This window comes from Orcinus orca, chromosome 6, assembly GCF_937001465.1.
Source record: "Orcinus orca chromosome 6, mOrcOrc1.1, whole genome shotgun sequence".
Lineage (NCBI taxonomy): Eukaryota > Metazoa > Chordata > Mammalia > Artiodactyla > Delphinidae > Orcinus > Orcinus orca.
The window spans coordinates 111,863,315-111,889,939 of record NC_064564.1 but is presented as its reverse complement, the minus strand read 5'-3'; the positions used below and the strand labels follow the sequence as shown (position 1 = coordinate 111,889,939).

The 26,625-nt window shown below is 58.0% G+C and overlaps 1 protein-coding gene and 1 long non-coding RNA gene across 3 annotated transcripts in view; both read right to left on the bottom strand.

Moving 5' to 3' along the window:
• The window catches only part of LMX1B (LIM homeobox transcription factor 1 beta), an 83,915-nt gene that overhangs the window by 22,434 nt on the left and 34,856 nt on the right, over nucleotides 1-26,625 (bottom strand). The gene's annotated exons all lie outside the window — the stretch shown is intronic.
• The window catches only part of LOC125964591 (uncharacterized), a 40,395-nt gene continuing 17,650 nt past the window's right edge, over nucleotides 3,881-26,625 (bottom strand). Inside the window, exons 2-3 of the long non-coding RNA XR_007477734.1 lie at nucleotides 7,115-17,904; nucleotides 3,881-7,052 (exon numbers count right to left, since the gene is read on the bottom strand). This is a non-coding gene — a long non-coding RNA (uncharacterized LOC125964591). The remainder of the gene's footprint in view (nucleotides 7,053-7,114; nucleotides 17,905-26,625) is intronic.

The following is a 26,625-nucleotide window of genomic DNA, read 5'->3' as shown; positions in this document are numbered from 1 at the left end:
CCACTGTCACACTCACAGGAACCACACCAGCCCCGTGCTCATAGCTTCACAGGCAGGGGCTTCACCGGTGCCTCATGACCCGCCTCGGAGGCAGGAGTCCCTTCCTTACCAAGGTCACTCAGCTGGTTTAGTAGAGGGAGGGCCCATCCCAGGCCAGCCTGGCTAGTAAAACCGCCTCTCTCCTGCCTTCCTGGAGATTAGGAAGCTGCCTGGGGACTGGGGAGCAAATGTCCCAGACCCGCTCTCGGCCAGTGGCCTGTGCCCGGCTGACACTGCAGGGACACAGCCATAGTGCATGGGCAGAACACATCCCCCAGCTGAGGGGCCTGAGACACGATAACCCGAGAAGTGGGTGCAGGAGCAGAGTGGACTCCAGGCCCGGGGGAGGCCGGCGGCAAATGCTGGAGGAGGAAGCCCTCAGAGGAGTGGGTGGCATTTATTCCCTCCCCGCGGCCCGGGCCCTTGCCAGGGAGTAAAAAGAGGCTCTGGGAGACCGCCTCCTCGGGGCTCCGCGCCCGGGCGCTGCAGGAGGGTCCGGGCCTGGGCCCCGCCGCGCACCGCGCTCCTGCCCCGCCGCCAGGCCGCCCGTTTAGTGGGTAACTGATCGCCCCGCGCCCCGCCCCAGCAGCCCGCAGCCCGCCCGAGCCGCTTAATCACAGCCCGCCCGGCCGCATTAGCATAGTAATGGCCTTTAAATTGAGCCTCTTTGTTTTTTAATTAAGCTCCCAGCAGGTACAGAGAAGAGCGATTATTGAGGAAGCTGCCAGCGCTAATCGCCCGCAGTCATTTGACAATTAAAAAGCGCCCGGCTTTAACCCGTTCCCTGCGCCCACAGCAGTTCCCTCGGCATTTATCCAGCGCCGACTGTGTGCGCGCCTTCCCCGTGGCCCCGCCCCTAGAACTCGGAGGGACCCCTGCCAAGCCTCGATTTTGCTAAGGAGCAAACTGAGGCGCAGAGAGGGCGGGTAATTTCGCCAAGACACACAGCTCAGCTTGAGCGTGGAGAGCGGGGCTGGCAGACCGGGTGCGAGAGAGAGAAATCCAGCTGCCTGGGTTTTGCGCCTGGCACTGCCCTCTGCTTGGTGCCCGGGCGCCTTGTGAGTCAGGTGGGCAAAATCCTCCTGCTTTAAGGCCCAGGTGGGCACCTACCAACCTCCATGGCAACAGCCCCCTCTCCTTGGAATTCTCAGGACATTCTCTCCCGTTGCTAGTTCACCCATTCCCCAAATACCGATGTGGTGTTTACTGTGTGCAAGGTGCAGTGCTGGGCACTGGGGACAGCTGTGGTGGACAAGGCAGAAGTGGGCTCTGCCCACATGGCCCTACAAGCCGAGAAGGGAGACAAGCGAATAGGAAGATATTGCAATGGTTCATTAGCCAGCCCAAGCTGGGGGGCGCATCAGAGAAGGCCACTCTCCTGAAGACAGAGGTTTGAGACAGAGAGGAAGGAGAATCAGCCAGGTGAGGATGGGAAGCGATGGACAGTCCAGGCAGCAGAGGAAACAGTGTGTGCAAAGGCCCAGAGACGGGACCAGCATTAACCAGAAATAAAAGCTGAGGAGATGCGTGTGTGGCAGGGGACAAGAGGCAGAGTAGCAGGAGCTCCAGAGGAGCTGGAGTGCGCAGGGTCTCGCAGACCATCTACTTTTTAAACTGGGGGTGTTTTTAAAATAATTGGACGTATTTTTGAATAGGCAGTGCACTGCATGGTCTAATATTCAAATGTAAAGAAGGCTGTTCACTGCTCTCTCCTCTACCCCGTCCCTAGTCCCTAGCCATTCAGATCCCCTCCCCAGAGACCAGCCAAGTCTTCCATTCAAGCCACCTTCCTGAGATAGCCAATACACAAGCCCGTGTAGGTCCATTATTCCCCTCCCTCGACTTTTTTTTTTTTTTAATGAGGACTGGTTGGGGGGTTTGTCCGGTTTTTCTTTTTTTTACGCAAACACTACCTTACACACTGTTCTCCTTGTGTCCCGCCCACCCCTCCCCCGCCCTCCTGCTTGACTGCTGGAGAGGACTCCACGTCTTGGCCTGGAGCACCTCCTTATACAGCTGCTCGATACTCTATTGTATGAGCAAACCCTAATTTATTTAACCCGTGCCCTGTTGATGGCCTTGCGGGCCATTTAAAGGATTTTTGTCTTAATCTCAAGAGCCATGGGAAGCCATTGAAACGTTTTAAGTGGGGAGTGGCTGGAGCGATTTACATTTTTAGAAGATCATTTTGGCTGCTGAGTAGGGACCCAGGGTAGGGGGGAGTGCAGAGTGGGAGCAGGGAGACCAGCTAAGAGGATCACTGTCGGTGCCCTGCCAGTGAGAGGTGCAGGGAGTTCCACCCAGGGGTGCAGGAGTGCGAGAAGGGGTTAGGTTACCGAGAGCGATGTAGGGCGTGAGATGGACTGGGGTCTGGGCTGGGTGGGAGGAGCCCTGGGTGGCTCCCTCGACCTCACCCTGTCCGATGCCTGGTGAATGGAAGAGCCAAGACCGGGATGGGGACAGGTAGTGGTGGACGGGGACGGCGTGGAGACCCCAGGTCCGAAGTTACCCTGGTCTGACTGCACTGACAGCCAGCGCAGCGTCTGATTCATCACTGGGTCTGGGATCTCCCCACTCCGGATCTGAGCCCGGCTCCCCGACAACCAGCCTCAAGCCCCATCTCTGCCTGCTCTCCCTTTAGGGGGCCTGCTGCTGGTGGCCCTGAACCCCTCCTTCATCCACGCCACGCTGAGGCTTTCTGGAGACAGGGCAGCCCCGAGAAAGCCTGGCAGCTGGCTTTTTAATAAAGGTAGAGGAGGCTCCTTAGAGCATGGATGTGGGCGTGAGAAGGGCTCTGGATAGATTCTGCCCCTGGTCACCACTGGGGAGGGGCACATCTCCTCTGCCCTTCGCTCCCTGGTGGGAGTGGGGCGTAGACTCTCCACGCCCCGGAGCCCCCTAACCTTGTCCCTGACTCAGAGCAAGAGGTGTCCTCCCAGAGAGGAGCTGTGCTAGGGGCAGCCAGGACCACCCTCTGCCCCCTTGAACCCCATGGAAGGAGGCAGGGAGCACTGCAGGCAGCGAGGGGTTAACAGTAGGCCCACCCCCATCTATCAGCCAGCATCTCCCAAACAGACGGACAGACAAGGCAGCTGTCCAAACAGGCCTGTGTACCTGGCCACAGCCACAGAGAGGACAGGGCAGTGGCTGTTTACTCTGCTTCCCTCCCCCATCACAGTCACACACACACACACACACACACACACACACACACACACACACATACATGCAGCCTTGCAGGGCATTTGCAATCTCCTCCTGGGGATGCGCCCCCCACCCCTGCTCCTCCCACCACCCCGGAGAAGATTCCTAAATGTTCAACTCTGAGAAAAGGATGTCCTTGCTCAGGGCTGGGGGGGCGGGCGGGGGAGCTCCAGGAGTTGGTGACTGAAATGGCTGATTGGCCCAGATGGGCCACAGTCACCCGAAGCCCTGCAGAGCTCACTCCCAGGTGCCCACTCTCCGTCCAGGGGACTCCCGGCAATGCTCCCCGATGCCCACTTTCTGCCAAGAGCAGAAGCTGAGTGTCTCAGAGTCTGGAAACCCGGTGAAGCTGGTGTGTCTGGGGAATCACCTTCTCAGACCACCTCCTGGGAATATGTCTGCCCAGGGCTCCCAAGGGGGACTCTCCAGGCTTCCTGGGCCCCATGCCAGGCCTGCCCTCTGCCCTGTCCCTCACAGCTCCCAGGCAGCTCCAGTTCAGCGTCCCAACCATAATGCCTCAGATGGCTCAAGGGAAGCTGACCTCACTGACTGGCCTCCAGACTGGTGTCTCCATATCCCTGAGGCCACCAACAGCCGCCCTGCACCGCTGCCTGAGCAACGCCTGGGTCCTCCCTCTCCCTCGCCACCTGCACCCACGTTTGACTCACCATCAGGTTCCTATTTGGCTCTCGATCTGACCCTCCTGTCTGGTGGTGAGCTGTTTAGGGGAGCTGGGTGTGTTAGGTGCCCACAGTGCCTGGCCACCAGCATGCCGCACCCTCCCCCTTCTTCTGCTGGTGGTCCCACTCACTCTCCCAGGTCCCCTCAAATGCCTTTCAAACCCTTGGGAGGTGCCCCCACAGGGTCAGGCTCTCCCCCTGCCCCAGCGCCAAGAGCACTGTGTACTGAGCACCTGCTGCGTGCCTGGCCCTGGGCTGAGCTCATGCATTCTCTCTCATTTCCTCCCAACCCTGTAAGGCAGGGGAAACGACCACCCATTTCACAGATGAGTAAACTGAGGCTCAGAGAGGCGATGTGCCTTGTGCCAAGCCTCGCAGCTACAAAGTGTCAGATCCCCAAATAAGAGAGGTTGGTGTGTGATTTGGCAAAGGACAAAAAGAGCTGCTTGCTTGGTATGTGAGCAGGGTTCCTGGCACTGTGCCTGGCACAGGCTGGCAGTGGGAAGTGCACAACTCTGACCAAGTCCCTGTTGCAAGGTGCCCCATGGGTCTGTGGACCTCATCACATCAGGGCATCGCTGGACTCACAGCTGGCATTGCTGGCGTGGAGAGGTGCGTGATAAAAACAATGCTCCCGCTTACCCAGCGCTCTCTGTGTCCTGGTTTATGGAGGCCACCGAGGCTCAGAGAGGGAAGCCCTTGTCTGGGCTCATCTTGCCGAACACGGTGCAGCCAGGATTCTGTCTCAGGCTGTGTACACCCCTCCCCACCCCCGGAGGCCAGGCCCTGGATCCCTCCTCGGCACCCCACCCAGTGTGACATCTTTACGGCACATGCTGGGCCTGCGAAGGCCTGGATGGGGTGAGGGGGAGGTAGGACACCTCTCAAGTAACGGATTGTAAATTCCTAGGCCCGGGCTTTCCATCCCTAACAACCTCCTCCCCGGGCTCACAGCGCCTGTCCCTTCGCAGCCAATTTAAATGAGGGGTCCCAGACCCTGGGCGTAAAGCATTCCAGACTCGGGAGAGGGGGCAACTATTGTTTCTCTAAGAAAAAATAAAATAAAATAAAATCAACTGGGTCTCTGCAGCTTCTAATCACTCTCACATGTGCTGCATGGCTCCTGCCGAGGACAGCCCTCTACAGTGTGTCAGTCCCTCGGGGGCACAAACCCTGCTTCTCCCCAGAGCATGTGAGGAAGGCCCCAGATCCCCATTATACAGTGAAAGAAACTGAGGCTGGGGGAGGGAAGAGAGAGCCACCGTGCCCTGATCACCCACTCACAAAGCGGACAAGGGGACACCTTGCTTGAGGTCACCAGCCAGCACAAAGACGAGCCAGGACCTCCTCAGGCCGACAGGCCCCATGGGATTTGAATCCCCACCCTTCGGACTCCAGAGCTGGAGGCCTTTGCCCTGTTCAGCGTGGTCTCCCCACACGAGGAGCGTCGTTGCCCCCTCGGAAGGGGCCTGGTCCCTACAACCCTACCCTGGGCAGGTCCCCACACAGCCTGCAGCTGGGGCCTAAGAGCATCGAGGCTGGTTTTTAATAAGGAAGATGAATTTTCTTGGAAGCCCAGGCTCTGGAGGAGGGGGCAGCAGAGGCTGCGACCGAGGCTCTCTCTGCCCTTCTGGTGGGAGAGCAGCGGCGGCCTGGCTGCTGGGGGCTTGGGCTGTGGGGGACCGCTGCCCCGGGCCTGGAGGGAGCTGGCTCTGCGCGGTCTGAGCTCTCTCCCCGCGTAAGCCCACAGGATATTACACTGCCTTTGTGTGCCGGGTGACCCAGCTGCTGGTTATTGAAAAATTCCACCGCTCGGCACAGGGCAGGCCCGCTGACCCCTCATCCCGGGACTCGCCTATCTTTCAAAAGATACGGGATTAGAGCACCAGACCCGACCTGGAGCAAAGCCCCGTCTGGGGTGTCTGTGTTTTCGTGGCCTCTCGGGATACTGGCTGGAGTGGGCTCTTGGCGCAGGATTTAATTAGTTGGAATCAGCCTGTGATTACTGCGGCGACTATTTACCCAGCCACTCTGCAGTCTGAGCCCCGCTCGGAACAAAGATGGGCCCCTCGGCCCCACTGGCCGGCCCAGGGGCCCCAGCTGAGCCCAGGCCCAGCTGCGGGGAGGGGAGGGCCGTGGGCCTGGCCACCAGGCCTTCCGCTGGCACACCTCATTTAGCTGGTATTTGTGGGTTTTCTCAATGCAAAACATCTAAGTGAAGCTTTTAAAAAATTAAAGCATCTCAAGAAATTTATGGTCGATTTCCGAGCCTGGTCCCCCTACCCCCGCCCCGCTCACAGCTCGGCAGCAGTGGTGGAGCAGAGCCAGGTTTACTGGGATGGGATTGAATCCTGCCCATTCGCAGGTGAGCTGGGCCTGGACGTGTGCCCGGGATGTCCAGCTCTGCGAGTGTTGGGGAGGTGCCCTCGCCCTGAGCTTCCGTCGCCCCCAACTCCGCCACCTGGATGCCCCCTGGCTGTGTGTCTGTCTGTCCTGCAGTCCCCACCAGGCAACCATTGTGCTAGCAGCGAGCTTGGTCAGGGAGAAGAGGTCTACGTGTACACAAGTCTGGTGTGAGCCCGCCTTCCACCACGGAACACAGGACTCCACACGTACACACGCCTCCCTGTACGCACTCGTGCGTGCACGCCTGGGTTGCATGCACCAGTAGTCTACAGCCCCCCAAATCCACCTACCCAAGCCTGCCAATACGGATGTGTGTGTTGGCACTGCATAGGCACACATCCATACACACTCACGTACGGCCACACACCCACCTGAACATCTGTATTTGCCCCACCCTGCTGTTCATGCCTGCATAATACACACGAGTGCCGGCGCCACCGTGCACACACATACTGTCCGCACATATTCACATACACACGAAGACGTGCCTCCTTTTACGACTGCACGTGTGCGTAACTACATCTACAGGCTGATCTCTGAGCATGTTCACACGTTCTACCGCTGTGCATGACCGTGGATGCACGTACATTCCTACTGGCGGAGACACTGTGTAGGCGTGTCTAGCCATGGGAGGCCATTGGGGCTGTTTCAGGGGTCCGCCCTTAGAGGGGTGTCACCCACGTTTGCTCCAGTGACTGCTCTGGGGGACACAGTTCTGCTGGCCTCCGTTCTGGGAGGTTGAGGTACAGGCCAGAGGTACTCTTGGGAATTCAGATCTGGGAGACCTCCCAGTGCCAGGTTTCTGGAGGAGCTGCCATGTTGGGGTCCCTGTCAGTCAGGCAGCTCCTGCCTGCAGCTGTCATCAATCTCGGGCCCAGGAGCCCTGCCCTCAGCTCCTCTGCAGGCATCCTCCCTCTCACCTGCCTCCCTCACCTCTGCCAGGGTCACTGTGGCTCCTGTCCTGCCTCGGGGGGCGGGCATCCTGGGGGCAGGGAAGTGGGCTGTCCAGTTTCCAAGAGACTTTGGGCTCCCTTTCTGCCCTGCCCTAGATACAACTGACCCCCTAGCCCCAGTGCCACATGGCCTCATAAGTACACACACACACACACGGGGACACTCGTAACACATGTACACCTATGGACACACATGTGGACACACAGTCACACACACCTAAGGTGACTAGGATGCCATCTACTTACCCAGGGAAACCTGAGGGCACATACAAAGGTACACACAGGCACCTGCAGATACACGGTGTGTACAAACACACACAGCACACAAAAACCCAAGCATACACTAGCACACAAGAACTTAAGAGATGCTGGACAAACAAGGACACAAATCGACACACGAAAACAAAGACACATAGGCCCACACAGGTGGCAAGGGACACACCTAGACATACAGGTATACACGCACACACGCGCGCGCACACACACACACACACACACACACACACTACAGGCCCAAGTGAAGCTCTTTTTCAGAAGAAAACGTCTAGGAAGGTTTGGCTCTCCTAAAAGTAGCCGCAGGGTTAATGCTGGATGGGGCAGGAGGCCCAGGCTGAGAGGGAAGAGGCCAGCCCGCAGCCGCAGCCCAGGCTGCTGGGTGGCTTGTTCAGGGCCCCCAGCTCGCTGACCGCCTCTCCTCCCCAGCTGCAGTCTTCCCCGGGCCTCGCACCCTGGATGGCCGTCCACCCCGGTTTCTGCCCTATTGGCCCAGCTCCAGCTCCCCTTGGCCTCAGCCCATGTCAGACACATGAGCTCCCAGCCCTCAGCTGGACCCTGCTCCGCTTCCCTGCTGCTCCTTGCACACACTGTCACCTCTCCACCTTCACTCCTGCCTGCTGGCTCCCTGGAAGGCCCGCCCATCTTCTCTGCTGTGCGAGCCTCACTCTTCCTCCCCAGCCCTCCCCGCAGCCTGCAGGGCCAGGGCCGCCCAGTGCCCAAGGTGGCCAGAGAGCCCCTTGGCTGGACTGGACCCCAGGACTGTCACTGTCTCTGGGTCCATTTCTAAATGGCAAATAAATCTGACTGCATCTCGGGTTTTTTACCCAACAAAGCCTCCATGGTGGTTTAAGAGAGGAGGAAAAATGCACACACTTACCCCACTCTGTGGGTAAAGGGAACCAGTTCCCCTGGGGCTCCTGGCTCTGTTTGAGTATCACTCCTTGATGAGCGCCACCCCAGGAGGGCCCGGGTGAGAGTAGGGGGCACAGAGCGGGGAGAGCGGGGGGCTTCTTTGGAGTCTGTAGGATGTGGATTCATCTTAGCTCTGTGACCCTGGGCTCATGACTTCCCCTCCAGAGGCTCAGTTTCCTCCTCTGTAAAACGGGAGGTTATCACCTGCCTTCGCAGGGTTCTGGTGAAGAAACAAGGAGAGGGTGAGTGCTGAGAGCCCAGGACGGTGCTCAGGAAGTGACTCCCACACCCCCTCCAAGCCCTGAGCACCTCAATACTGAGGTCCCTGTGGACCCCTGGCCTCACTAAGAGTCCCTGTCCCCGAGCTGCAAACTCCCTCAGCATCTCTTCCTCCCCCTCCCCCTCCTAACCTGCCAGGACACTCAGCTCCCGGCCTCCTCCTCAACCTGCCCACCTCTCCCCATCCCTGGCCAGCCAGGCTCTGAGGAGACTGTCCACACCCACTGCTACCTTAGCCTCACCTGCATCCCTCCCCACGCAACCTGGTTTCAGCTTTCTCCACTTGCCCCAAACTACCATTCAGCTGAAAACACACAACACCTTCCAGACCTAAGGGCCTTATTCATTCATTCATTCATTCACTCATTCACTCCTTTAACCACCCAGTGTTTAGTGAGCAGCTTCTATGTGCCAGGACTACGCAAGGGGCTTGACAGCCTCCTCTGCCATTTACACATTTCACCATCCCTTTCTTCTGGTAACTACGAAGGCACATGGTCTTGGTTTCCCCCCACATATTTGCAGGTTCCTGGTTCGCCACCTGCTCTTAAATGCTAGGACCCCCAGGGCTCTGTCCCTTTATGACTTTGATTGTCGCTTTGATGCCAAATGCCCTCAAGCCACCACCTCCAGTTCTGCAGCACTGATCCCTCCTTCAGGGACCCCCTTCCTCCCCTGGGCTCCAGATCCCTTCGCCCACCTGCTTCCTGGGCTGCTGAGAGTAGATGCCCCCAGGGCAGCACCACCCAATGTGTTTACACCCCAGTTCCCGTCATGCGGCACATGTGCACAAAGATATATGTACCAGGATGTTTGCTGATGTATTGTGTGTGTGACAGTGAAGCACTGGCTACAGCCCAAAGGGCTGTCAGTGGGGGAAATGGGTTAATAAATCAAAGCTCACCCATTCCTTGGACTGTTATGTTGTGGTTACAAGGACAGAGGTAAATCCACATGCACTGCAATGGGCAGATGTCCTCAGCACGTTGCTAAGTGGAGGAGGCAAGTGCAGAGCAGCGCAGCGCAGAGAAAATACGGATTCCTAAAGAGGAAAGCCAACTGCATGTGCACGGGACATGCTTGCAGAACATGCTCGCACACATGTAGGAAAGGTCTGGAATGTTCCCCATCAGTCGCTGACGGCCTCTGAGAAGGGAGTGGGGGAAGGGATGAGGACTGTCCCATTTTGCTTGACTTACCTCTGCTTGGTCTGGATTTATTAAACAAGCAACAAAGGCTTTTATAATATAAAAAAGAAAAGAACGTGCCACAAGCCCATTCGTTCTCCTCCCTAAGCTTGGTTCATCTGCCCAGCTCTTCTAGAGGTGACACTCACACCCCGGGCTGAGGTCCAGGACCCCGCGACCTTGGTCTACTCCGCTTCCTGTTCTGCCCACGTGGCACCTCTGTGGACCCCTGTCCCTGTACACCCACCCTGCCAGCCCTTACACTGGCCTCCTGGACCTCTCTGCCTCCTCCTGGCTCTTTGGGAATGAAAGTCAAATGGTGTCACGCTGCTCAGACGTCTTCAGAGTCCCTCCCCTGGGCAGCCCGCAGTCCTCCTTGGCCAGCCCGAGCTCTCCATCCACACTTTGAATCCATGAAGCACCCAGAGCAGTGCCAGCGCAGAGGCAAGGCCAGACACCTGAGCTGTGGCCCTCCTGATCGCAGCCGCTTCAACAACTTCTCTTGCCCACTTCCCTCTTCCTTTTGCTGTTTCTTTCTTTGCCCTCAGTTTTCTGCCCTCTCTCTCCCTCACTGCCTCTCCTTCCTCTTTCTAGGAGTGGATCTGAGGCTCCAGCCGCACAAAGGCAAGCTCTCCCTGATCTGGCTCCACTCACGTGATCGGCCTCACTCTCGAGGCTACTGCGCACTCTGAGATTCTTCCTGGTCCACCTCTCTGCCTTTGCTTCCCCCATCCCTCCTCCTGGCCTGCCCAGGGCCCCCTCCAGGGCTGTTGGTTGAATGCTTTCTGTCCTTCAGGGCTATTCAATGGGCGCTTCCTCCAGGGAGCCCGCCGGCACCCCTGGCATCCTCCTTCGGGCTACCATAACACCCTGGGACCCTGCAAGGTGGGGAGCCGAGCAGCCAGACCTGGGTTCAGATCTGACTTCTCAAACCTCAGTTTTCCCATCTGTAAAATAGGGCAAATACAGCAGCTACCCTCACGGGTTGTCAGGGGGATTCCTGAGCTCCGGGGCACAGCACCTCAGCCCAGGGCCGGCTCAGGCGCCCCACACAGGGCAGCTCCAATGGAGATGCTTCCTCCTCCCATCTCTGTTTCACAGGCACAACACTGCAGCCTCTCAACGCACGGCTCCTTCTGGGTTTTGGTCAGCGTTTGCATTAACCTGGAGACAATGGTGCAGCCCTCAGGGAGGGCCCACGCCCCGCCTCGTTGGGTGTGTGAAGGTCTCCGTGCAGGGGACACAGCTGAGATGCCCCAGGCTGGCATGAGCTGGCCTCGCTGAGGAGGCGGGCTGCTGGGGGCAGGTGGGGGGCAGCTGGTGCCTGATCTGTTCAAAGGGCAGCGATTCTCCACGCCTGTGAGGGGCGGGGGTGGGGGGGGTGGGTGTCAGGCAGGCCTTCTCCTCCTGAACACACACCACCTGGGGAGGGAGTGGTCCAGATCAGAGACTTGGCAACCCCGCCCTTGCAGCCCAGTACGGGGAGCACCGGAGGGGCCTCTGTTTCTCTGGGAAAGAGAGGCCGCCCCCCTTCTCCAGACGGCCCTCCTGGAGCAGCCCCACTGCCGCTGCCGGAGGCTGCACCGCCCTGAGCTGGGCGAGCCTTTTTTGCCAACACTCAGTAAATACTCAGTACTGCACTAAGGCAATAAATAGTCATTTTAAGGAAACCGAGACTCAATTTAGCCACCAGAGTCAGGAGCAGCGGTTAGCAGGGCTGCGGAATGTCACCGCGCAGCTGGCAGCTACCCCGCCAACCGCGTGGCCCCAGCTCCAGGGGGACCCGAACAATGGGCCGTGCCAGGCTGCACCACCCCTCCCCCCAAATCAGGTTACCCTGCCAGGGGGTGGGGTGTGGGGGGTGTGGCGTCGAGGAGGGGGACTGGGTTCAGGCAGCAGCTCCCTGAGCTGGAGGAAGCCAGAGAGGTAGGAGGGCCTGGCGGGAATACCCCACCCCCAGCTGGGGATGATGATAATAACACAGGAGCAACACTGAAAGCATCGCTACCGAGTGGGCCCTTGCTCAGTGCCAAGCACCCTGCTAAGCACTGTACATGCATCATTTTATTGAATGCTTCATCCCCTCTAATAAGGTAGAGACCTTTCTCCCCATTTCACAGGTAGAGGAATCGAGGCTCAGAAAGGTGAAGTACTTTGGTCAAGGACAGGAAAGGTTCTGCACAACTTGTGCATTTATTAAGCACCTAGTGTGGGCCAGGTCACACGTTCTGTCTCAGGACACATCCCCATTCTACAGGCAAGGGAAGTGAGGCTCCAAGAGGGGAAGGGGCTGGGAGGTGACGCGGCCCGGCTCCCCGTCGACGGCCCCTTGGCCTGGTCCAGAGGAGGAGCGTGCTGCCCCCCATCTGGGCCCGTCTGGGTCCATCTGATCAGGTTGGGGAGTGCGCTGGGCTGAGGGGGGGATTTGGGGGGCCGGGGCCTGTGACATGGTTTCCAGAGTTATGCGTACAAAACAAACAAGGCTCCTCTGTGAAGCACTAGGGGATTTGTGTTCATTGCCATGGAAACCACACAGAGCATGTGGGGGAGGGGAGCCTGGCGGGTGCTCTAAGACCCCCACAGCCTCAGACCTGGGGCCAGCTGTGGGTGGCCCCGAGGCCGCTCGTGGCACATGAGAGGTGGCTGCACAGGTGTCTCTTCCTCCTGGTGTCTCCCGGGACTGGGGTGGGAGGCAAGACCCTGGTACAAGGTTCAGGCCAGGTTCTGTGGGAGCTGCTGGTACAGGAGGGCAGAGGAGCCCCATCAGTCAGGACGTGCCAAAAATACCAGGAGAGAGAAGAGCAGCAACTCCTACCCATCCAGCTAAAAACAGTCCCACGCTGGGAGGCAGAGAGGCCAGGAGGGGAATTCCCCACAGATGGCCTGGCCCACTGCCCCTGAGCTGTGGGTGGCCTGGTCTGGGATGAGCCCATTTCATGGGCAGGGCAACCGAGGCCAAGGCCAGGGCCAGGGCCCTAGCACGCTGTCTCAGGAAAGGCTCTCTCAACAGTGACCGTCGGCTCTGCGCCAGGCAATGCCTGGCAGGTGATGTGCAGGTCTGGTTTCATCCAAAACAAATCGGGATGATGACGATAATAATAGCTGCAGTCATTACCATTTATCGCACATTCATTCCCTGCCAGGCATCGTTTGTTTCATCTCATTTTAGAAATGAGGAAAGGATTATCATTATCCCCACTTTACAGATGAGGCAGCTGAGGCTCACAAAGATACCTTGCAAAAGGCACGCAGCTGCTGGGATTTGAACCCAAGTCTCTCTGACTTCAGAGTTGTTAAACCTTAGGTTGTTCCCTTGAGGTCACCGAGGCTCAGAGAGGGGCAATCACCTGCCCCAGGTCACACGGCCACAGAGCCAGGATTGGAGCCCGGGGTTTTCTGCCTCCCAGGTCCAGGTCCCTCTCCAGGTCCCACGCGGGTCACCACAGCTGACGCCGTCCTCCTTGCCAGCAGCGTGTGGACTGTGCCTGTTTGTTCTTCCCGCTTGGCAGCCCTGCCCCCACCCGAGCCTCCTCCGTCTGTCTCTCTGAGCTGAGGACACCAGCCTCCCTGCCTGTCCCCTGTGGCACAGCCCCGCCCAGAGGAAGGCCAGGCCAGGGCCTGGGGCTGCCCTGTCTAGACACTTCTCGAAACTCGGGGCCTAGCCTGGCTGGGCCCAGCAACAATGGGCCCTCTGTGCCCAGCTCAGGGCCTGCTCCAACAGGCTGCCCACCGGCTCCCAGCCCAGCCCCACACACTTCCGCAGTACCTCCCCAGGCCCCTGTGCTCACCCCAGGCGCAGGCATCCTTCCCCCTGAGGGCAGGGCGTGGGAGTCGCATGCAGCTAGATCAGGGAACTGGTTCTGCAGAATTCCCAGGGCTGTGCTCCCAGGCTGGGAGCCAGGAGGTTTCCAGGGACAGGAACCAGGCCAGCCGCCATGCACAGGCTGGGACATTTCGGTCCCTGTCACGACCCTCAAGCCAAGAGGCTCCTGGCCCCACTTTACAGCTAGGGAGAGTGAGGCTGAAGGGAATTTCCCTGGCAAGGGTCACTGGGAACTATAAATAAATGAACGCTTCCTGGGCAGGTATAGTCATAACTATTATTATTAGGCTCCCATGCACTGAGCAATCACTCATGCCAAGCCCCTGCTAAGCACTGCACGTGGGCCATGTCTCTCAGTCAACACAGTCTCAGAGCACAAGGTACCATATTAACCCCATTTGTACAGACAAGGAAAACCCAAGCTGGGAAAAGTAAAGTGACTCTCGTAAGGCCATGCAGCTGGCAAGTGAGAGACGGGCCGTGGTACCCAGGTCTGTCTGACTGCAGCCTTCTTTAACCTGCAAGGTGCTGGGGGTAGGAGCCTGAGGGGGGAGGGGGCCCTACTGGCCCGCGGGTACCCTCTGTGCCCAGTGGGCCTAGCGCTGGGAGAGGCCTGTCTCTAGCCGTTCTGCCTCCACAATCCCCGCATTGTTGATTCATTAGGTAATTTCCCTGGAAGCACCAGCTGTTCGGAGGGTGGGAAGATGAGTGATTGATGCGGCTGGGGGCTGCGAGGGCCACCGGGGCCGGGGGCGCTGCAGGCCTGCCTGGGGAGGGCAAAGGTCGCGCCTGGCCAGGTGTCCTCCTCCCGGCTGTGATGGCCACACCTTGCAGGGATCCCTCTGAGGAGAGTGAGGGGCAGGCCAGCCCCTCCCACCGGGGCCTGGCATCTCCAGGTGCCTGCTCAGGGCTGGGCCACAGCCACACCACAGGCTGGGGGGCAGGGAGGGGCAGGCAAGGACCCCACAGGGCCCCACAGAGCCCCAGACTCCGGCGGCCCAGCTGAGCTGGGGCGGCTGGGGCGGAGGGAGGGCCTCCCTCTGCTATGGCTCCTCTGAGGGCTGTCTCTCCATGGCCTGCGGGTTGGCCCATTAAACCTGCTCAGCTGCCCAATAAACAGACAGCAACCATGTGCTGCGGCTCAGCTTCAGTGCCCCCCACGCGCCAGCCCTCCGCCCACCACCCGGAGCAGCTGCCCTGGACATGTCTGCCTGCCTCGTCCTGGGCTGCCCTGTTCAGAACCCGCCCGGGCCCTGCCAGCGCTCCTGGCAAGAAGCCAATGGAACTGCAGACGCAGCCCTGCATTGGGGCGTCCACACTGGCCTCAGAGGTCACCCTGCGTGGGGTGTCTACACTGGCTGCAGAGGCCACTCAGGGTTAGTGTATCTACATTGGCCTCAGAGGTTGTCCTGCGTGGAGAAGTTTTTCTACTCTTCTTCCCTGGGCTACCTCGTTCCCATCTTAGATCTTAGATCTTGCTGTTTCAGGGACCCCTTCTGTGGGGTCCCTTAACTGGTTAAGCTCTCCTGCTCTGACTCTGCAGCAGCTGCCTGTGTCGTCCCCCATCACGACACCCACCAAAGGCCCCGATGCTGCCTGTTTCATCCCCACCCAAGAACCACAGCAGGCATGGACCGCAGCTGGCCTGGCTACAGCCGCAGCCCCGCCCACACACGAGATGCTCAGGGAAGACTAGTGTTAGACTGAAGGAAGGACAGGATAGGCAGATAAATCCATTAAGCAAAGATTGCCCGAATGTTCACACGAGGCTGGAAATCACTCTGACCTCTTGTATTTCAAGCCCTGCTATGGTGCTGTGTTCTAGGCTTTGGTACAAGCCCTTTACAAATAATATTAACCCAGTTAATATTGTTACTACCCTATTTACAGATGAGAAAATTGAGGCACAGAGAGGTTAAGTAACTTGCCCAAAGTCTCACAGTGGTCAAGCTGGGGTTTGACCCCGGCCACCTGGCTCCAGAGTCCATGCTAATCACTTTATTATTAAACTGGCCTCAGAAATCCCTTCTTGGGCGGCTCCAAGAGGGTCTACACTGACCACAGAAGACTCATATTGCCTTGGCCACACCAGGACAACCTCTAAGGTTAGCAGAGATGCTCACAAACAGGACAGCCTCTGAAGCTAGTGTAGACCACCCCACATAAGACAACCTCTGAGGCCAGTGTAGACATCCACCCCCAGGACCGTCTCTGACGTCAGGCCAGTGTCTGCAGCCAGATGACTGAGCAGGACCCCTGCCCTGACCTGAACGTGTAGGAAGCTGGATGGGCCAGGGCCGGCCCCGCTCGGGCGGGGAGGACGGCTGGGCGCCTGCAGGCCTAGCCAGTCCTGGCCCAGCTGGGGCGCAGGAGGGCCTCCTGGGGGCGGCGTGAAATTGCCATTCGTTACTGAGGGGCTGCTGCTGGAGGGAGCCTTCCGGGCCCAGCTGGGAGGGGTCAGTGGGCGCCCCTGGACATGTTCCGCCCAGGCCCGGGACCCTCCTCACCACCTGCCGCCAGAGCACTGGTGGCCAGCACAGGAGCCAGACAGGCCTGGGGCATGAGTCGCCTGAACCTGTCACGCTCTGCAGGGGTAGGGGGTCCATTCAGGCCCGTGACAGGGCCCTTCTGGGGCCAGACAAAAGGCACCAATGAGCTCCCAGCAACAGAGAGTAAGGAGTGTGTGTGTGTGTGTGTGTGTGTGTGTGTGTGTGTGTATCTGTGGGAGCGTGTCTGTGGGTGTATGAGGAAGGGGGGCCCTGGCAAACCCACCCTAACACCCCAGCTCCAGCCCCAGGAAAGCACAGCCCCTGAGTCCCCTGAAAGGCCCAGCCCAGCCCCAGGTCCAGCTGGCCCTGTCCCATAGCGGGGCCTCTGGGTGTCTCCGGCTGCCAGTACAGACTTCCCACCCCTGCCAGGAAGTCCTCGAGCCCCACCCCGCAAACGAGGCCTGAGAGAGGCAGGGGGCTCTCTCGACTGGGATGCCCGGCCTTTACTGCTGCCATTAATGCAAATGACTTTCCAAGGTTTTGGCTTGATAATTTGATTATTTGTTCGGCATTTATCTTAAGCAAAGTGGATGACAAATAACTGCAAACTAATGTGATAAAAACCATTTATAAAGCTGCCTTGTTCGGGGGCCTTCCCCTAACTATTTATGACAAGGTAATAATGCTGCTGCGTGCGTCCGCCTGACTTTAAATTGGTTACTTAGAGGCATGATGGATGAGGGGCGAGGCCACCTTCTTCTGAGGAGAGCTCCTGATTTCTGATCTCGTTTTTGAGGATAATGAATTATATCTAATTAGTCCTTCCCAAATCTAATCAGGAGGTGGGAATTTGGACCAGAGGGAGGGGGCTGGCAGGCAGCAGGGAGGGCAGAGGGTCAGCAGGCAGGGTGCCCCGAGGCCAGCCCCTCTTCTGAGAGGATTTCTCCCATCCCACTGCTACTTCCCCCAAGCGAAGCCCCACGACCCCGTGGTCATCCCTTCACTAACTGTTAGCCCACGCCGGACCCTGATACTAAATGAAAGTGGCACCCCTTCTTCTGGCCAGACCAGGTGAACAAAGTACAAAATAGATTTCAGTCTCCTACTCACCCCCTTGGCTGGGTGCCCTTGTGCAGTGAACAACCTATACAACAGTTCATCAACAGCCTGGGTGCTCTCACAAAACTGGGAGCTCCCTTGCTTATCTTTGTATGTTCCATGCCTGATACGGCGGCTGGCACACAGCGTGTCCTCACTAACTGCTTGCTGAATGATGAATGCATCAAGATCCTCCCACTTCCAAAATTCTGGCTCAGGAGCTGCAGGGTATCCACGCCCCTGTGCAAGTGGCAAGGGCTCCACAATGAGGACGCCCCGCCGCCCTCCCTCAGGAGACTTCTGGGATCCAAAGCCCATGGGTCTCTCCCTCTCGCACGGCCCCCACCCCTGCCCGCTGCAGGCAGGCAGCCCCTGGAAACGAGTCACTGTTCGGTGGCAGACTTACACATACAAGCAGAGTTCTGTCTGCAGAGAACTAAAAGTGTGGTCAGATTCCCAAGCACACTTTGCCTCTTTTGTGCATTTTGTGTGTCATACAAAAATACCTGCCCAGGCTTTAAAAATGCTCTCCAGTGTTTTGTTTTGCGGTACGCGGGCCTCTCACTGTTGTGGCCTCTCCCGTTGCGGAGCACAGGCTCCGGACGCACAGGCTCCGGACGCACAGGCTCAGCGGCCATGGCTCACGGGCCCAGCCGCTCCGCAACATGTGGGATCTTCCCGGACCGGGGCACGAACCCGTGTCCCCTGCATCGGTAGGCGGACTCTCAACCACTGTGCCACCAGGGAAGCCCCTCTCCAGTGTTTTTAACGTACTACCATGTTCGTGTTCTTTAACATCATTACTTTCCTTCACAACCAGTCTTTTGTCCACTTTGTCAAGCTGGTGATGTCTACCTTTGTGAGAAGACTGTTTCTTCTTACTAGTGGTAGCGCTTTTATTTTGACCATTTCCCACTTGTTTTACTTTTTTAAAAGCTCAGAATGAAATGTAATAAAGTCCCCCCCCCCCGCAAAATGCATACACATTGCTTAAAACGTGGCCATGGGGCCAGGTGAGTGGCTGGGAGTTGGCCAGTGCCACCTCACAAGAATGAGATTCCTTCTTTCATTGGGTGACGGGCAAGAGCTGGATCCAGGATGGAGGGCGGTTTGGGGTATCTGTGCACAGCATCTCCCAATGTGGCCACACCAAAGTGTAAGGTCAGAAGGTCTGGTGTCTCTCCAACTCAAGTGGTTCTCCACCAGGGGCGATCTGCTGTCCCCCCAGGGGACATCGGTGATGCCGGGAGGCATTTTTGATTGCCACGGCTGGGGGTGTGGTGCTAGTGGCATCTTGTGGGTAGCGGCTGGGATGCTGCTGAACTTCCGACAATGCACAGGACAGCTCCCCGCAACAAAGAGCAATACAGCCCAGGTTGAGATACGCTGCGTCTAACCGTGGTTTCGACTCTCGCCAGAGAGCTCAGCACTAACGAGCTGAGGGCAGGGAGACCTCCACCCTCCTGTTAGGCTCCTAAGCCCCACCTGCCCCCAGGGCCCTCGAGTTCCCTGAGGCATCACATCCCTTCCTTCCCCGGCGTATAACCCACAGAAAGGCCTTCTCCAAGCGGCTTCCTCGCCCTTCATCTTGTCTGTCTGAAACTATGAGCTGGGGGTAGACGGTCTCCGCTGGAGATCTTGTTCAATATTTCACTTCATCAAAGGTTTAATGGGAGCCTCTGATGGGCAGGCACAAGGCAAGGGCTGGGGATTTGACACCTGCCCATTTTCCATTCTTCTTATAAGACACCTGCAAAAAATGAATTTGGTAACAGGAAAAGAAAATCTCTCCCAATGAACTCATCAGCCTTCAGTGGTCAGACCAGGGGGATTCTCTGCTCCATCCTGTATCCCCTTCTGTCTTGGCTGCTGGGATGCTCAGAGCTCAGTGGAATCCTCGTCTTGGGAAAGTATGCGCTTGGGTGCTTGATTTGCTTCCCCTGCGCTCTCCAGGGAGTCGAGCCACTGCTTTTGTTTCAAGAATCTGGGAAGCTGGCTCACAGCCTTTGAGGAAGTAGCAGGTGAGCATCATAAATGGAGAAGCACAGCCCCGTCCCTGAGCAGAGGAGCCAGTCACTTTGTAGATCGCTCACCCCTCGGTGTCACATTCAATGACCAAGCAGCAGCACAGACCTTGCGGCTATGCTAAAAACCAGGGATTGCACACTTTGAAATGGTGAATTTTATGTGATGCGAATTATATCTAAAGCAAAACAAAACTGCAGCAATATATTCCCATTTCCCACCGAGGCTTAGAGAAGTGACGTGATTTGCCCAAGGTTGATTCAGTCATTCAACAAATATTTTTTGAGCAGCTACTGCTCTGGGTACTAGGGATACACACATCGGTAAACAAAATAGCAAAACCCCTCCCTCCATGCTGCCTCCGCTGTGGAGAGCTTCTCAGCTAGTAGGGAGCAAAGCCAGGATTCCCATCTGGTATACCCGTCATCCTGGAGCACCCCCCTTCCGACCTGCCTGTCCACCCTCCTGGGACAGAATTCCCCTGCACTGGGCAGGTGACCCCCAACTTCTGGCGCCCTGGGCAGCCCCCTCAGCCCCACCCATCACTGCCCCCGTCTTGCTTGTCCCTGTCAAGAGAACCAGCTGGGTGTCTGGGGCAGTGAGGACACTTAGACCTTCCCGTCAGTGGAGGCCACCGCAGGAGGGCTGACGGGCAGGGTGGCAGGATCCTCAGGGCTGAGCTGGGGACAACCTCCTGGCTTTGGCCCCAGGCCAGGGCACCTTTGGGGGCCTCCAAAAAGTTAACTATCCCACGACAAAAGCACAGCTTTATCCCATTCATGCCCACTGCTTCCCTGGCTCCTCCTGGGCACTGCACACAGAAGGTATTATCGTAACCCACCATTTCACAGGAAGGGACACCATTTCACAGGGTGAAGGGACTTGTCCAGGGTCACACAGCAGGCAAAAACAGACCCAGGACTGTGTGTCGCAACTGCCCCTACTCCCTACTCTTCCCACTGGCCCGCCCTGTTCCCTGTGGCATGCTCCCCGCCTGGCACGCAGAAGGCACTCAGTAATTATTCCTTTATTTCCTTCTCCAGAGCCAGCCGCTCAGGGCTTGGCACTCAGGTCACAGGAGAGAAGACAGAGGTCACAGGGGGAAGGCCCTATTCTGCAATGGTTTGGCAACAGCGAGTCTCTCCCTCCACTGGCTCCGACCCCCGGCTGTCTGTCCCCACCTGGGCACCTACCATCCACCCACTCGTCCACTGATCACTCATGCAAACTTGATTCGGGTGCCTGCTCCCAGCCATGCAGACACCAGGCTCCCGGCGCTGAACCAGACACAGTCTCTGCCTTCAAGTTATTTGCCGTCTCTGGGGAAGACCAGTGAGTAAACAGATCACGACAATACGTGGGATGGGGGCCAGGGTGGGGGAAGCACAGAGGGCTGCGGGAGCCCAGCCAAGGGGCAGCAAAGCCAGGCAGAGTGCTGGGGAAGGCCCCCAGGATGTGGCACTCCAGCTGAAACCTGCAGGAGGGCAGAGTCACCCAAGAGAAGGAGGCAGCCGTGCGCGCTGGGCCCCAGCAGAGGGGATGGCTTGGGAGGGTGGCATCCCGGGGGCCCTGTAAGTAGCTCAGCATGACTGGAATACAGAGTGAAAGAGAGTGGGGGCTGGAGGCGGGCAGGGCAGAGCTAGCCACGTGCTCCATGCTCTTATCCTAACAGTGGAGCTGCGGGACCTCTGAGGTGTGCGGTGATGGGGCTGATGCTGTGTTTGAGAAGGAGGGCCTGGTTACAGCTACCGCTGTGGGGGTGGGGGCAGGGCCCAGACTGGAGGGGGAGAGCCCAGGCCCAACGGAGAGATGAGCCAGTGAAGGGAGAGTGAAGAGGAGGGGAGAGTTCCAGAGAGGACTGGCGTTAGGCGATGCCCAGGCCTTGACGATTGGATGCACAGGATGAGCAGAGACGAGGGGCACCAAGACAATACGCTGCTTTGCAGCTTGGGAGCCTGGTAGATAGAAGTGCCATTTTCTAAAAGTAAACAGAGCAATAAAGCCCAGTGAGTAGGGAGAGGGGTGTGGCTACAGAAGGACAACAGGAGGGGTCCTTGTGATAGAACCGGTCTGTACCGCATCTGAGGTGGTGGGTACAGGAATCTACGCAAGTGGTAAGATTGCGAAGAACACACTCAAATGCACATAACACGGGAAATCTGAATTGAACTGATGTCAGTATCCTAGTTGTGATATTGCACTTTAGTTGCGTAAGATGTTACCATTGGAGAAACTGAGTAAAGGGTACAGGGGATATCTCTGTATTAGTTCCTACAACTGCATGCGATTCTACAATTATCTCAAAATAAAAAATTAATTAAAAAACATCTACCTGAAAAAAACACCAGGGAAGCAGGGGTTTGGGACGGCGGATGGGTCTCAAGCTAAGTCAACTCCTAGCACAAAAAACCCCAGCCCCACGGCACCCTCGGGCCCACTGCTCTGTTCCAGCCTTTGGGCACCCTGGACCTGTAGCTGGTTTCCCTCTGCGTCTTCCCTGGCCCTGGGCTGGACCAGTTCCCCTCACCTGATTTGGCCTCACCCTCGGGTTCTTTCTTCTCCGTAAACATCCCCAGGGCCTTACCTCAGCATCATGCCCCTCCCCACTCATCCTGTCCCTGCTGGACCACGAGTGCCCTGTGACGCCACTTACCTACCCATCCCCTGCTTCCCACAGGAAGGTGCAGACTGGCTAGGACCAGCATCACCAGGGAAGCTCGATCCCAGGCACAGATGTGAGGCCCTTCCTTCGGTCCTCTGCGCAGAGCATGTCTGCTCCGTGCCCATCCACGTGCACAAAGTCACGCACAGGTAGAGATGCAAGGAACCGGCACGGCCACGTGCACACACGGAGACAGACACAGAGGGCACGCAGACCTGCGCACGCAGAGACCGGGAATGTGCGTAAAGATGTGTGCGCGCTCACGATCATGGGGACACGTGCACCCTGGAGCCCCAGACCCGCCCAGGCTGCCTCCCCCACGCCCACCTGCAGGAAGGTTTCCCTGCCAGGTGCAGCTCTCACGCCCCAAACAAATCCCAGCTGATAAGGACACTGCCTTTGAACCGGAGCCCTCCCCTCAGCTTCGATCAGATAAGCACACGGGGAAGAAAGAGAAAATCCCCTCTTTTTCTCCTCCTCAGGTTCCTGCTGCGCTGCTGCTCCGCACAGAGGGGCTGCCTGCGGGCCCTGCCCACCCCCCTCAATCATGCCGGGGATCACAGGCCCGGTGACAGGCCGCTCCTCCGGTTTGGGTTTCAATCCGGGGTAGCTGCAGCCTCAGGCAGCCTGGCTGGGGCCCCTACATCTGCATCTGATGGGCCGCTGGGGGCCTCTGTGTAGGGATCCCGCCGCAAGGGTCCTGGCTCATGCGGAGCCCCAGGCCTCAGGCACCCTGGCTTGTGGTTTTTGTTTTTCGTCTCAAAAACCCTGGTTTATAGGATTCCCCTATTTTGTGGGGTCCCCTTGGTTTCCCAAACTAGATCGTGGGCTCCCTCTAAGACCCTGGCTTGTAGGTCCCCACCGCGCTCCCAAGGGCGCTGGTCTGCAGGATCTGCGGGTGCACACCTTGGCTTGTTAAGCCCTCAGCTCAGGGCCTGGCTTTGGGGACCCTCATTTCAGAGACCCTGGGGACATGGTCCTGTTCTCTGAGGCTCTAATCTCTGAGCGCTCCATCTTTCAGAATCTGGGTCTTCAGGACCCCGTTCCCCCTCCCTGCAGAGCCAGGCACTGAGACCCAGGAGGCCTCGGGAGAGGAAACTGGGACCTGGGGGAGAGGGGTCAGGCGGGCAGGTTAAAGGGGCAGCGTTCCCACGGCCCTGCCTGGGGCTGAGGCATAATTAGAGGTCTCAGGTGTATGTGTTGTGAGGAGGGGCTGGGCCAGAAAGGCCTTCATGTTGTTTATCTTTCACAAAGACCCCCACCAGGGGGCCACTGTCCCCCTTGAGACGACTCTGCATCTCAGCTCCGGCCGCCCCCAGTTCCCTGCATTCCTCCCCCTCGCCTTGCACCTGCCAGCTGCCAGGAGGACAGCGGCCCTTCAGGGTTCCAGGGACCTGCATGGGGTCCGGTGGCCAACAGGCCAGGCTGCCCTGGAGCCCAGGGCGGGTCGGAACTCTCTCCCGATCCTCCCAGCCCTCCTTCCAGGTGCCTCCCCCAGCTCAGCTGACTCGACAGAAAACCCCATGATTTATTTATGCCCAGGAGGTGCCTCTGCCCAGGATGCAGTTGGAGGAGGAGCCATTCAGGCCCAGGAAGGAGAGGGAGACGGGGCGGGGGGGACGGGGGAGATGGGGGGAGACGGGGGGACGGGGGGATGGGGGAGAGGGAAAAGGAAAGTGGGGGGGAGGAGAGAGAGACACACACACACACACACACACACACACACACACACACGGAGTGAGAGGGGAGCAGGCCTGTCTCCACCCTGGAGCCCCTTCCAGGCCCCTGACTCCATGCCCCCCACATCCGACTGCATCCTTCCCCATCACTGCCTCATCTGGGTCTTAGCAGACCCAATTACTTATAATAAACAATTCCGTTTATCTTTATCAGAATCATTATCTAAATTGGCTACATGACACATACTGTTCTCTAAGTGCGCCCGGGGGAGGAGGGGCCATAAAAGCTGGGTTCTGCACTCCGTAATTATCCCTCTATGGGCCATAAACCATTACACTGGTGTTTAAAATAGGTATGGCGAGCAGTTTCCCAGCCCACCGAGGGCCGCCCAGGGCACCCACGAAAAGGATGCGCTGGAAGTTTTGCTGTGGCTACAACTTCGAGCTGCGCGGCAGCTCCTAACAGGGCTCCCGCAAGGCTGGCCACGCTGTCCTGGGGACCCAAGGGTGTGAGGGGCCAGGCCCAAGCGCTGGGCAGCGAGCAGCCAGCCAGGAGGCTGTGCGGCAGGGCCGTCTCGGGGCTCCCCCGCTGCCCTCCTGGCATAATGAATGTACTCCCTCCAGGACCGCTGGCCCTCTCTCCCCCGCCACTGCTGACTTGGGTTTTCCTCACTGTTTGCAGAAGCGCCTCTACCGCCCGTGGGGCTGGTCTCCCCCTCACCGTCCCCAGGGAGGCCCACGTCAGCATCTCGCTCGTGATTAAAACAAAACACTGGGCGGCCCCCTCGGAGCCCACCTGCCTTTCAGCTGACCGGTCAGAGCTGTGGCTCTGGCCTTGTCTTCCCAGAGGCCTCTGCTCCCTCTGGCCTCTAGGAGGGATGACCAGGGTCTGCGCCCCATACACGGTCCAGACCCCTGGCAGACAGGTTCTGTGCTTGACCTGCCAGGACAAGCTGCCCTGACACTTAGGCAGGGCACAAAGCCCATTATCTGAGGCCTCTGATGCCTGGCCCTCCTGGAGGCTCAGAGGTGGTCAGACAACAGCTCCCGGTCTGTGGACCAACAGGGACAAAATGATGCTGTAAGGGCTTCCCTGGTGGCGCAGTGGTTGAGAATCTGCCTGCCAATGCAGGGGACATGGGTTCAAGCCCTGGTCCGGGAAGATCCCACATGCCGCGGAGCAACTGGGCCCGTGCGCCACAACTACTGAGCCTGCACGTCTGGAGCCTGTGCTCCGCAACGAGAGGCCGCGACAGTGAGAAGCCCGCGCACCGCGATGAAGAGTGGCCCCCGCTCGCCACAACTAGAGAAAGCCCTCGCACAGAAATGAAGACCCAACACAGCCAATAAATAAATAAATAAATAAATAATTCTTTAAAAAAAAAGAAATGATGCTGTAAGAGAGGGGCTCCTGGTGGGCCTCTGCCTGGGCACACGGGGAGAGGATGGACAGGGGTTCACCAGGCTGAGAAGAGGAAGAAAGAATAGTCTCGTGAGCAGGCACAGCTGGTGCAATTCTTTAGAGGCAAGAATGAAACTGATGTTTGAGAACAGTTAAAAAAAAAAAAAGTTGTGCCTAGAACGGTGGTTCTCAAAGTGAGGTTCCCTGGAACAGTGGCCTCAGCTTGGAGGCCCGGAATCTTACTAGAAATGCAAATTTGCAGGTTCCACCCCAGAGGTATTGAATCAGAAACCCTGGGGAAGTGTTTAGTTTAACAAACTAGTTTGTTGGTAGTCTGTACCAATTGTAGTTTGTGGTTATTTTAACAAGCCCTGGAGGGGGGGGGTTCTGACGCCTGCTCAGGCTTGAGACCCCTGGCGCTAGAGCAAACACAGGAGGGGAGTTGGGAGGATGCAGGCAGATACAGCAGGTGAACCTCTAGGAGGTTCCCAGAAGGTCTTGAATCCCTGGAAGGGTACTGGAGAGCGTGGAAGGTTTTTAAGCAAGGGAGCGATAAAGCCAGATCAACATTTTAAAAAGTGCACTGACTTCGGGGTGGGGGCGGCAGCAGGCAGGCAGGCAGGGAGGCCAGGAAGAGGCTGAGGCAATGGTTCCAGGGAAGAAGGATGGGAAGGCCTGGGTTGGGGATGGCCAAGGGGACAGAGAGAAGGGAAGAGGTTTGAGTGACAGTCAACAGGCCAAACAGCCAGGATGTAGGAGGTGAGGGAGAAGGAGGCATCAAATCTGACCTAAGTACCCGGAGGATGACAGGTGCCTCTCACCAGGATGGGAAAGAGGGTTTGATGGGTGGCGGTGGGCACCACGACTTCAACATCCGTGGTGTCTCAGGGACCTGCAGAGCCCTCACGTGAGGAAGTCAGAAAGTCTGATGCCCCATCCAGGTGGAGCTCTGGGTCGGGAAGTTGCTGATGTGCAGAAAGGGTTGGAAGTCATGGCTTCCCTCCACCTAATAACTTTTGGTCCTTATGGTCACAGCCTCCCCAGTCCTGGTGACCTCATGGTCCTGGGAAGCCCCATTGCTCACTCCCAAGGCCTCCACTGGCAGCTCAGCATCTCTCCACCTGAGTCCATCATCATCTTCAGCAGGCGAGTCATCCACCTATGCATCTGTCCACCTATCTGGCCACCTGGCTCGCTGAGCCACCACTCTGCCCATTTCTGGGCTCCTGGCTTCATGTGCATTATTTTTCCCCCACTCCCTAAGCGAGGGATGATGAACACCATTTTGCAGATGAGAAAACTCAGACTGAGACAGGCCAAGTCACCTGCCCAAGGTAACACAGCAAACAAATGAGAGGAGTTGAGATCTGAACCCAAGTCCTGCCCCCATCACCCCATCAAGATAGCACCCGTGTTCTTCCCCAGCAGCAGAGCTGCAGCCCTGGCTGGTTCTCCCAGGGGAGGAAGGAGCTAGTGCCCACGGCAGTGGGCAGACCCGAGGGGCTGGGACC